Source organism: Carassius auratus, chromosome 42, assembly GCF_003368295.1.
Source record: "Carassius auratus strain Wakin chromosome 42, ASM336829v1, whole genome shotgun sequence".
NCBI lineage: Eukaryota > Metazoa > Chordata > Actinopteri > Cypriniformes > Cyprinidae > Carassius > Carassius auratus.
Window position 1 is genome coordinate 4375498 of NC_039284.1, and position 12293 is coordinate 4387790.

The following is a 12293-nucleotide window of genomic DNA, read 5'->3' on the forward strand; positions in this document are numbered from 1 at the left end:
GTTGAAGGTATTTAGAATATTCTTAATAATATGATAATATATAGTTTTTGAAAGTATAGTTTTTCCATAAACATAGCATATACAACTATACCGAAACCGTGACTCTAAAACTGTGAAACAAATCGAACTGTGAAAAATTTAGGGTTCCACCCTAATATTTAAATAATCATTTGGCAGACGGAAGCTTTCATTCAAAGAGACTTACAATAGATAAAATCAATTTAAAATAAATATGTATTACAAATGTATATAATGATAGATGTTTTAAAAGAGCCTCTTAATGACAAACTAGCACACTGTTTTACATATGAAGATACAGTATTTTTTTAGTGCCAAAATTGACCAGAAACTATTTTCTATTTCTAGCCTACCATATATAGCCTAGTGTACAATGCTTATTTATTTTGAAGGTGACGAAGGAATAAAACAGTAGCACTAGTGCTGTTAGTGCTCATGCTTTGAACAAGAGAGGGTGGACAGTTCAGCTTTTGAGTCAGAGCAGGAACCTTCAGCTAAAGTTTAAGCTATAAGCAAAACTAAACATGCTGGCTATACTCTTAGAAAAATATGTGCTTATATGATTTATAAGGTCATCAGTAGTAGGACTGTGATCATTGGGACATACAATTGATGGCTGCATAATTAATATAGATTACTGAAAGTTCTTATTTGATATTACAGAGAAACTCAATGTGCAGAGTGAGAGAGAGGGGGATTCAGGGAAAGATGATAGAGACAGTGAATGCCTTGATACTTCTTGATAATTAATTTGATTATTTTTCCGGTCCACAGTCTAAGGATTTTGATTTATTTTTTAAGTATAACCCAATTCAAACAACTGAAAGAGCCAAAGAGTTTAGCAGTCTGGTGGACACATGAATTGGGTGGTGACTGCAGAAACAGAGGTGGCCTGGGGTGTAGTCAAATTCCCGGCCTGATTTACTGTCCCAGTCCACCACTGCCTAGACTACTTTTATTTAGTTTTGAATGGTTCTGTTTAAAAGTAGAAATTTCAACCTTTCTGTAGATAATAGATATAGGATATTTCTAATTTGTTTAGGTCTGTGAGGCGAGTAGCCTAGGCTACCTAAACGATGATTTTCGGTTCATGTCTCAACGTGTTGTGATTATACAAAATAATGAAACATGGATTAAAATTAAGATAAAATTAATACAAAACGAAATTTGTTTCAAAGAGAGGCTTTGTGTATTTTGTTTGTTCTCTCTCTCTCTCTCTCTCTCTGTGTGTTGGAAAGTGCTTGGCTTGTGTCCAGTGTTGAAGTTATTTCTTTATTAATGAAATACTGTTATCATAGTGTACAATTGCACTTTATTATTACACATTGTGTAGCTGTTCATTCTTAAGGTCCAGTCTGTCTTTTAATTTTTATGTAATTGTTACTCTGACATATTGGGTAAATCCTATGGACCAAGGCCTGTTGTGATATCTTAATCAATCCAAGTCCTATGGTAGAGTTCCTTCTTACTTGAATGTAGCTCACTCACTTGCCCTAACACACATGCACACTCACCTACAGAACCGCTCCTGACTTTCTCTTTCTCACTCTCTCTGGTTCTCTATCTCTCCCTCCCAGTGTTGAAATTAAGTTATAATTGCCTCATTAAATTGTGATTAAATATGTTATTAATTAATTTTGGAAAGATATTTCATGTCTTTACTTGTCACTTTACTTAACACTGCTACAGTTTGAAGCCGTGTTGGTAGTAAAAATATTGTGATGGTAGTAAAATAGGTGGTGTAAAAAGGTAGTAAATTCAATTTAAGAATCTTTGTATATTCCCTGATGTCGCCACGGTTAAATCCGAAACGGGCTCTAAGCTACCTGGATGTTATTCAAACAAGCTTCTTAAAACAAAGTCTAAGATTACGGCTGTGATGATATCCACTTGAGACCTGTCTGTAAACATTCCAGCAATGTTCTCCGGACCACTTTTCTGAAAATTTGATATAACCTACTGTATAGGACGAGCCTTGTCTGCACCGTAGCTAAAATAACTGTGAAATAAATGGACCCAACGTCAATTGACGAGAATAAAAGCTGATTCAGATTTAAATTAAATGTAATTTTAGCTAAACAATTAAAAACGATTTGAGCCACGTTTGAGACAGAGTTAGATACGATGGTCAAAACTATGACTGCGTATAGACCGCTAATCCATTCTAAGAATAGCCTACCGTTATGAAAATAAGACACTAAGTTAAAATATAAACAAGAAAAGCCGGACAACAGATGTAAAGGGAGATTATTTAAACTTTAAAGTAATATCGCTCAGTCGTGAGAGATGTAGTGCATTTAAAACGTTTTCTTCACTTTATCTTTCGCAGCGGACCGAAAGGAAATGACATGAGCATGCGCTCACGCAGGCGGGTAGAGAGAGAGAGAGGAGGACTCGCGATACTGATTTAGTTTAAACACGACAACATGTTGTGATCCTCATTTAGGAATCGTAGTGCTTGCAGACTGGACACTTTCAAAATAATGTTTGGGGGATTTATATTTTTATTGGTTTATTCGCAGTTTATTAATAAGTTTAGAATTGCTTTATATAAACGGCATATTAAATTCAACAAACGCACACATACACACACACACGCACCCACACACACTGATACGATCTGTTAAAATCGTTTATTATATTTATTCTTCATCAAAACGTACTTGTTTTATCACAGTTTACACACACACACAGACGCACACACACAGAGTGAGAGCGCGCGCTCGAACATTACAGGCTGCAACCTGACACAGCGGTCGCGTAACACATAGACACGTCCAGAAGAGTCAGAATATGGAAACGATTCATTATATCTTCAAACTAATTCTTCAGGGGAACACATTCATCACTTGGTCGCTGAACAAACAACAACACCTCCCGGAACTCAAAGCATGACGGATCAATTTCACCCATGCCGGAAGGTTGCATCTGGACATAATTCATAGGTCAAAGGCCACATCTGGACATAATTCATAGGTCAAAGGTCTCATCAATCATTATTCATGAAGTTTGCTGGCGCATATTGACTACCAAAAACCTCTGAAAAATAAGGACCAGCTTCATATCTCTCATCAGCTCACTGACATTGCAACCACATGGTTTTATTATTGCTTGTGTATTTGGCATTGAACGGAATTGTACATTGAACACTTGGGGATTGTTGGTTTTATTGTAATACGTTCATTAAAATGCAAAACTTTACAAATAAAACTGCATTAGTTATTCAGATTAAAGTTGTTTTATATTTATTTTAAATATTATGAAATAAATAAACCCATAGCAACTTTAATGTAATACAGTTTGATTTATGATGCAAAATTTACTTTTGGCCCACGGCCCTTAATCAAGTTTGGTTTTTGGCCCTCAACAGGAAAAAGTTTGAGCACCCCTGGTCTAGGTGTTGCATAACATAATGCAGTCCAACACAAAGAAAAACTAGTAGACAGAATAGAAAAAATAGAAAGCTAGTGTTTTTGTTGTTGTTGTTTTTAAAATAAATAAAATATATATAAATAAAGTACAATTAAAATAAAATTGAAAATGCTAGAGTTAGAGGGTCAAATAAAGATGGAACATATTTGTTTTTAGTCCTTTCTTGAAGATGGCTAAGGAATCAGCTGCTCAGATTGATTTGGGCAGGTCATTCCACCAGGAGGGAACAGTTAATGAAAAAGTCTGTGAAAGTGATTCTGTGCCTCTTTGAGATGGCACAATAATACGCCATTCACTTGTAAAACACAAGCTTCTAGAGGGCACATAACTCTGAAGTAATGAATTTAGGTAAATGGCAAACATTAATGCCTTGAATTTAATGCGAGCAGCTACTGGTAGCCAGTGCAAATTGATAAACAGAGGGGTAACATGCATTCTTTTCAGATAATTAAAGATTTCATCTTGCAGCAGCATTTTGGATTAATTGTGGAGGTGTGATAGAAGTGGCTGGAAAGAACTGCCAAGAGAGTATCGCAATAGTCCAGCCTGGATAAAACACAAGCTTGAACAAGGAATCGTGTTGCATGTTCTGAAAGAAAGGCCCTAATCTTCCTAATGTTGTATAAAGCAAATCTGCAGAACCACGCAGTTTTAGCAATGTGGTCTGAGAAATTCAGTTTATCAAAGGATTTTAGCTGTTTTTGAAGGAGTTATGGTGGATGAGCTTAACTGGATGGTGAAATTTTGATAAAGGGATGGGGTTAGTTAAAACCACAAGCAGTTCTGTCTTAGCCAGGTTGAGTTGAAGATTATGGTCAGTCATAAGGTAAGACTCAAACCACTGGCATGCGGTTCCTGAGATGCCATTATCCAATAGGATTGACAGGAGGATCTGGTGGTTCACAATATCAAAAGCAGCAGACAGATACAGCAAAATAAGTATAGAAGATTTGGAAGCCACTCTAACCACTCTAGCCAGGGCTTCAACAACTGAAAGCAAGGCAGTCTTGGTCAAATGTCCACTTCTGAAGACAGATTGGTTGCGGTCCAGGAGGTTGTTCTCTGTGAGAACAGAGCAGAGACTGCATTTGAACACAACTCGTTCAAGTGCTCTTGTTTACATTTTGTTTTTGTTTACTCATTCAGGTGACTTTATTAGTAGTATTATTATGTTGCTAAGAGTCCATAACAGTGTTAAACATGTCAATTGTTGTTGCCAGCAGGTGGCGCTATTACTTTTATCGAATATGGGAATGTAGATGTATGTGAATGTAAATGTTGGGACAAGCCCTTCAATGAAAACATAAGATATTTTCAATATAGTGGTCTTATGATAACCCTCACCAAACTTGAAGATGATCCGATTAAAACTGTAGGAGGAGTTCATTAAAGTACAACTCCTGGAAAATACAATTTTTTTACAGGAAATTGAAAATAATATACTTCCTGTTGGGTTTTGGATTTTGTACCAAGATACTTTTTTTGTAGGTAATTTTCGTGAATGTTGCTCAAAGCGCACTTCATTTAAATTTTACAGGTGGCGCTATAGAGTCATTTTGCCATACCTACATATGAAAACTATATCAGTTCTGATGTGTGAGCGAAGTTTTGTGATATTTTTTGCATGTTTAGGCCCTCAAAAAATGCAATTCACTTTGAAAAAGAAGAAGAAGAAACAGAGCAATTCCAATAGGGTCCTCACACCATCGGTCCTTGAGCCCTAATGACATCCAAAGTTTCCTTTACCTTAGCAAAGGAAAATCAGCCATATAATTAGAATATCATCAAACAGTTGATTTCCATTCAAAAAGTGAAACTTGTATATTGCATTCATTCATTACACACATACTGATATATTTCAAATGTTTATTTATTTTAATTTTGATGATTATAACTGACAACTAAGGAAAATCCCAAATTCAGTATCTCAGAAAATTATAATATTACTTAAGACCAATACAAAGAAAGGATTTTTAGAAATCTTGGCCAACTGAAAAGTATGAACATGAAAAGAATGAACATGTTCAGCAATCAATACTTAGTTGGGGCTCCTTTTGCCTGAATTACTGCAACATTGCGGTGTGGCATGGAGTCGATCAGTCTGTGGCACTCAGACTGTGTTATGAGAGTCCAGGTTGCTCTGATAGTGACCTTTAGCTCTTCTGCATTGTTGAGTCTGGCATAACTTATCTTCCTCTTCACGATACCCCATAGATTTTCCATGGGTTTAAGGTCAGGGCGAGTTTGCTGGCCAATTAAGAACAGGGATACCATAGTCATTAACCCTCTGGAGTCTAAGGGTATTTTTGGGGCCTGGAGAAGTTTTGTCATGCCCTGATATTTGTGCTTTTTTTCAGTTTCTTATGAATATCTAATTGGGTAAAGTCTAATATTACTGTAATCAGCACAAACTGGGTTATAATAATATGTTAAATGCATGCATGTACATGATTGTATTTTTGAGAAAAAAAATGTTATGCATGGTTAGTGAAAAACTAAAAATGTTAAATCACTTGAATAAGGCCATAAAACACATACATAACATTGGTTCCTGGGACTGTTGAGAACTGGAGCTTGTAGACTAGAATTTTTCTTTCTAAATTATGTGAAAATCATCTTGTTTACTCATTCACAGAAAACAATATATTGATTTACATTTTCTAAGACACTTTTTGTTGGTAAAAGTCATGCGAGTAGGCGTCAACTATCATGAATATCATTGTGATTTACACCTGAGAAGAAAAAGCCCTGCATAAATGAGCTGCATAATGAGCACTGAGTGAGGAGTTACAAGAAATAATGTGAGAATAAAATAAATCTATATAATTTTAAGTTTGTAGTTTATTAAGAATATATTTAATTATCCCACAACATAATTTAATATCCACTTGGGGGAGCAGTTAAACAGTTTATTAGGGACAATCAAAGCTTACTTTCAAACAATTTTTTCGGCATCCTTACTCCAGTCACGCAATCCTTCAGAACTAAATTGAACAATCCTTTTAACAATCTTATTTTCTATCAAAAAAAAAAATTATTATCATCATCATCATTATTATTAATGTTGAAAAGAGCTGAGAATATTTTTCAGTTTTTTTAGGGGGAATAAATTGAAAGAACTGCATTGTTTTTACATTTGTTAGAGTTATCTCTATTTGTCAGATTTATATTATTTACATCAAGCTTTTGAATGGTATAGTATTGTATATTGTTATTGAAACTTCATAATGTTTCACTTGATTACACATTTAGTCAGGAATTATAGTTTGGAAAAAGTATTTGGAAAAATTCTAACTAGTAAAATGTTTACACAGTATGTGAAAACTAGTACAAGTATATAAATAAATAAAAAGAGACTTACTCATGTTTATGATCTCTGCTGAATAAAGTGCTTCATTCTTTTTTCTGAGGAAATCCATTTCTCAAATCCTCAACCACATCACATCTTTTTGGAGTGATTTATGTCTTATTCCTCTCATCGCGAAGCAAACAGTAAAATAAAATAAAAACTTGAAGAACAGTCTGGCTGCTTTTTTTTCTGTGTGAGAGTTTTCAAGCCGCGCGCTTCAGTTTGAATCTGAATAGTGCGTTAAGCGCGGGGACGTGGTAACATTAGATATAATGAAGGGAGACATGAAAAATAGACATCGCCTTGTTTTCATATGGATTACTTTATCTCAGAATATTTGTTTTCGGCAGCACTTGTTTAGTTTAAAAGTAGACATGTCAGGCTTTCTACAGATATCTCTCTCATGTCTCTTCATTGAGTATTCACGGAGTTACAGTTCATTTTAATGACGTGTTTGTAAATGAAGATCAGCGCAAACAAAGGCTGCAGACAGCGCACCTTGTTTGTTATCTTTATTTCATAAGTGCACAAAGGTGTTTTGTTATTATGTCTGTTTCCAAAAAAAAGTAGACCCTTTACAGATTCGATTGATGTATTGCTCTTATCTGTACGATTAATTTAAGTTCTTTTCGGGGTTATCCGGAGAAAATGACTCAAAACGTATATATGCGTGTAATGATAAAATCTCCATACTCATCGGGAAGAAGGAGGCGGGAACCGGCGCACAATAAAAAATCACTTTAATTATTCAAAATAAACACAAAACGGCGCACCAGCCCCTCACGGGCGACTGGTGCGCATAAATAAAAAGCAAACACATAAAATAATGTCCCAGGCCTGGTCCTCTCTCGTCCTTCACTATAGTCGCTCCAGTTTTATATCCTTCCATCTCCTACGTGGGACTCGATACCGGCGGTGGGGCGTAGGTGCAGCTCATCTCCAATCACTGATGTCACATGGACTACTTAGAAGATGCTTTTATTACCTTTCTGGACATGGACAGTATACCATACATACGTTTTCAATGGAGGGACAGAAAGCTCTCGGACTAAATCTAAAATATCTTTGTGTTCCAAAGATGAACGGAGGTCTTGAGGGTTTGGAACAACATGAGGGTGAGTCGTTAATGACATAATTTTCATTTTTCGGTGAACTAACCCTTTAAGCAACATGGATTGTGTGCCTCTCCTCTCTTCCTTGAGACTCTGGAACCCTTGACATTCTTCTTTACAAATACTAATTTTGTACTTCTAATTAGTGATGTTGTTTTAGTTTGATCTCTCCCCTGCACTTCCAAGTTCGTCACTTCTGAGCGGCGCATGCGCAACGCTGACCTCATACGTTATCCACCCGGAACTGATTCCATTTACAACACTGAGCGCAAGCTAGATTTAATTGATTATTACATTTTGAATATGGTTATTTTTCTTACAAAAACACATCGATTCGCTAAAGGAGGCCTTTTTTCATCCCTCGAAGCAGTGTGAGACACTTTTTTTAATGGATGGGTGCTTTTTATTTCACTTCTTTTGGACTGAAGCACTGCAACACCAGCTGAGTGCTATTAAACAGACTGTATGGTGCTCAGGTGCCTCTTTATCTGGTTTCGATAGACCCATCGAGAGACTGGCTCGCTGCGCCCCTGTCTGATTTTGATCCGATAGGCAACAGAGAGCTTGCCCACAATCTCGTGGTGTCCTGTCCAGTGAGGTAGGAATTGGGGAGCATGACAGGTGATGGGGAGCATTCTGCCTTGGCTGGTAGAAGCTGTAGTACCATACTCAGTCTCCGACACAGAGTTCCTGGTGAGAGGCCTTTTGGTTGTAGTAGGCTTTTTGACCTTTCATGTTTCTTTGGAGGTTTTGTTGCACAAAGGCAAAAGTCACTCTCAGGTGCTGATGCAACTCTTCCAGGTACTGGTGCAGGTGGTGATGAGGTTCAGGTCACCTGGTTGGTATAGCAGGTGTAACAGTAGTGTCATTTGACGTCCTGTATTCATTTTAAATGTGGGTATTCCGGTAGACCGGTGAGGGGTGGCCCTGATGGCCATCAGGACCAGAGGAAGCTTGACCTCCCAATCTTTTTGATTGGTGGACACATACTTCTTCAATATGCTTGCTACTGTCCTGTTGACTTGTTCGACCTGATTTGAAGAAATTGGGTGATGGCTTATATGAAGCTTGACATGTATGCCCAGGCATTTCCATACTTCCTGCATGACTTCAGCGGTGAAGTGGGTTCCTAGGTCAGAGCTGACTCTTAAATGCTGTCCAAATCTTCAGAAGATGTGGTTCATTAACAAGCAGGCTGTCATTTCTGCTGTATCGTTGGGAGCTGGGAGACACTCTACCCACTTTGTTGTCGGCTTCCTTTTACTTATTCCGCCACATCTTGCTGCATGACGGGCCAGTATGCCAGTTGCATGAGCATTTTATAGGTGGCATTGGCACTATGGTGCCCAGCGCATTGGTGCATCGTCCAGGAAATTTCCAGGACTCTCCGTGTGATGCACCTGCTTTGGCGAGGGCATCAGTTTGATCATTGAGATATTTGTCTTGTCCTGGTTGACGTGAGTGACTTTGGACCATTTTCCAATAAACAATCATGTCATGTTCAGTCACATTAGTATTGCATGCTTGGAAGAGTTCCTGATGCTTAACAGGCTTGTTGTTAGCTGTCTTGAATCCATTCAGTTTCCATTCAGCTAGGTGGCATGTGAAGCTTAGACGGGCATAGTTCAAGTCGGTACAGATGAGGAGTTCTTAGATGGTGTGGGATGCAGCAAGTTGTAGGGGATAAGGATTGCTGCTATTTCTGCATAATGTGAAGACTGAGTGCCTAATTTGAATTGTTATGGTGGGCAAGGATTGTTGTTGAGACAGACCTGCAGCTGCAGCTTTCAAGTTGCCCTGTTGATTGTAAAAACAGCCATTGACATATGCTATGGGCATACCTTCACACACATTCTCCTCGAAGTACCTGTGGTTTGTCAGTTGTGGTTGTGACAGTTCTTTGGTATGTGTACAAAATGTCCTTTTTGGTAGGCTGCTAGCCCATTACCTAGAGATGATTTGTGGTTTTGGGCATATATTGCCTCAACATCCCGTCCTTGAAGCATCATTAGCCATGTAGCTATGTGTGCATTGGTTACCATACCATCCCTGATTTGTTGGCTGTTGAGGAAGGTCACTGGTTGGTGACACATTTCAACTTTCTGCGCTCCAATGTAATTGGAGAAATGCTGAATGGCCCAGTGCAAAGCAACACTTTTTCACAGTCTGAATATCTGCATTCAGGGGAAGCAATGTTTTGCTGGCATAAGCAAATACTCGTTTATCTCTGTTGTGGAGCTGGTAGGGGCCTGCACTGAGGCAATGATTGGAGTATCCAGCTACCAGATATAATTCCTTTTCTGGTTTGGGGTAGGCCAGGCATGGGGCAGAGTGTAGGCGTTCTTTGTGCTTGCTTATAGCTGTGTCCTGAGCTTCCACCCAAACAAAGGGTTCGTTCTTTTTCAGGAGGGAAGATAGTGGTCGTGCAATGTCAGTGTAGTTCTCGATAAACTGTCGTGAGTAATTGCACACTCCCAAAAAAGCTTTGTAGCTCAAAGATGTTAGTGGGTGTATTTAAGTTTTGGATTTATGGCATACAGCTTGACTGCGGTTCGATGCAACCACGTCCAACAAGCAAGCCAATGTAATTAATTTGGTTTTACTCCTTTGTCCTTTGTGAAGGGCAATCATTGCTCCTGTCATTGCCAACTGGTTCAGGATGTGGTCAATTTCTTTGAGGTGGTCTGCCACATTGGTGCTTTTCAAAAGGTCATCATCAATGTAAATGAGATTGCCTCTGGCATCAGGGAATGCTTTGTTTAGAAAGATGTTGAATTGGGCTGGTGAGTTGGCATAGCCGAAGGGGTACCATGTGAAGGTGTACTGTCAATTACCAAAGGTGAAGGGTAGCTTGTGTTGGTCCCTCCCGGAGGATAGAGAATGTCCAAAATCCTGATGCGATATCCAGTGTGGAGAGTACTGTTAAGCCTTTGATTCAGGGAATCTCTTGGTCCAACTGGATCATTGGCTATCCCGATAAGGGAACTTGTCGGTTCAATTTGCGATAGTCGATGGGTGGGGCGCCATTTGCTGCTGGGCTTTAGGACTGGTCATATTGGGCTACAGTAGGTGCTTTTACAGGCCCTTTTTCAACATGGGGTCTATGATGCCTTGTATATATTATGATATTGGAATTTGTACTGTCGCACAAATGTAGGTGGCGCTTTTGGATGTGTCAGGATGTGCACCGTGTGGATGTAAGGCCACAGTCCAGGGAATCCTTAGCAAAGGAGTCCTTGTATTTGCACGGATCCTCTTTAAGTCCTTTGATTTCCATTTCGCTGAGGAGGGCATCCGTTTCACTCAGGATGTGCTGGATTTGTGCATTGATCCCAGTGTAGGGTTCAATGGGGCTTTGTGAATGTTGCAGTGTTGTCACATTCATCTGACGTTAGTTTGGCAGGTATGGGGCTGATGACAGGTAGCGTTAGCTCAAAGTCATGAGCCATCCCAAGTGACTGGTTTGGGAATATCGATGTCTTTGGCTGTATAGTTGTTGATCAACACATACACAGCACAAGTTATGAGGTGTTGCTTTCAATGTCATTCCTAGTCTTAGGCAGTTCCTGGAAGGTTGAAAGAAGCCTAGCTTACTGTTGAGAGTTTGCCCAAGTTGCATGTTAAGGTGGACGCTGACACTATTGCTATAGGCAGGTATTGTAGATTCTTGCTCGCTGATCATTGAGCATGCATCTGGCATTGTTTGACCAGATCAAAGGTTCTTGAGTTCTTGACTGCAGTGGTCAGTTGGGGTGACGCGGGAGCCCACATGACGTCATTCATGATGTCCATACAGGTATTAAGCCAGACCATGATGTCTGCTCCAATGTAGATGCCATGAGGTAGGTTGGGGACAATGAAGAAGTAGTGACTCAGGTGTCAGTTGTTCCATTGTATTTACACAGCGCAGACAATCTTGGAGGTAGCCATGGTTGTTGACCACGGACTGAGAGGGAAGCAGCTGCGCTTTGAGATGTGTAGTAGGCTCTGATGTCTCTGTTTCAATGTCCTGAAGAGCTTTAGGCTGGTAGCTGAGTTTTTCAGCCCACAGGGCTAGTGCTGTATCCGACTCTTCTGTGTCTTGGACATTTATGGCAGTCATGATTCGAAGAGAACCTGAGTCTGAGTCAGACGCTTGCAATGAGCTGAGGAAAGGGACTTGGTTCTTGCTGCTGAGAGTTGAGCTTGCTCTTGGCTTTGACCTTGCATCATCACTCAGTGAATTGGGGGCTTGACACTGCGACTCGTTGGGGGTCTGACTGGAAGGGCAGAGGTTTCAGGACTTGTATCCATATCTTCAGGTGCTTGAAGTCTATTAAAGGTTCAAAGCGATTGAGCAGGTCTTTCCCAATGAGGAGTGGATATGTGTTGGGTGTTGAAAC

The 12293-nt window shown here is 39.2% G+C and overlaps 1 protein-coding gene and 1 long non-coding RNA gene across 3 annotated transcripts in view; one reads left to right on the forward strand and one right to left on the reverse strand.

Annotated features, from left to right (window-relative positions):
- The window catches only part of kif6 (kinesin family member 6), a 304965-nt gene that overhangs the window by 210032 nt on the left and 82640 nt on the right, over positions 1 to 12293 (reverse strand). The gene's annotated exons all lie outside the window — the stretch shown is intronic.
- The window catches only part of LOC113060448 (uncharacterized), a 39203-nt gene that overhangs the window by 739 nt on the left and 26171 nt on the right, over positions 1 to 12293 (forward strand). The gene's annotated exons all lie outside the window — the stretch shown is intronic.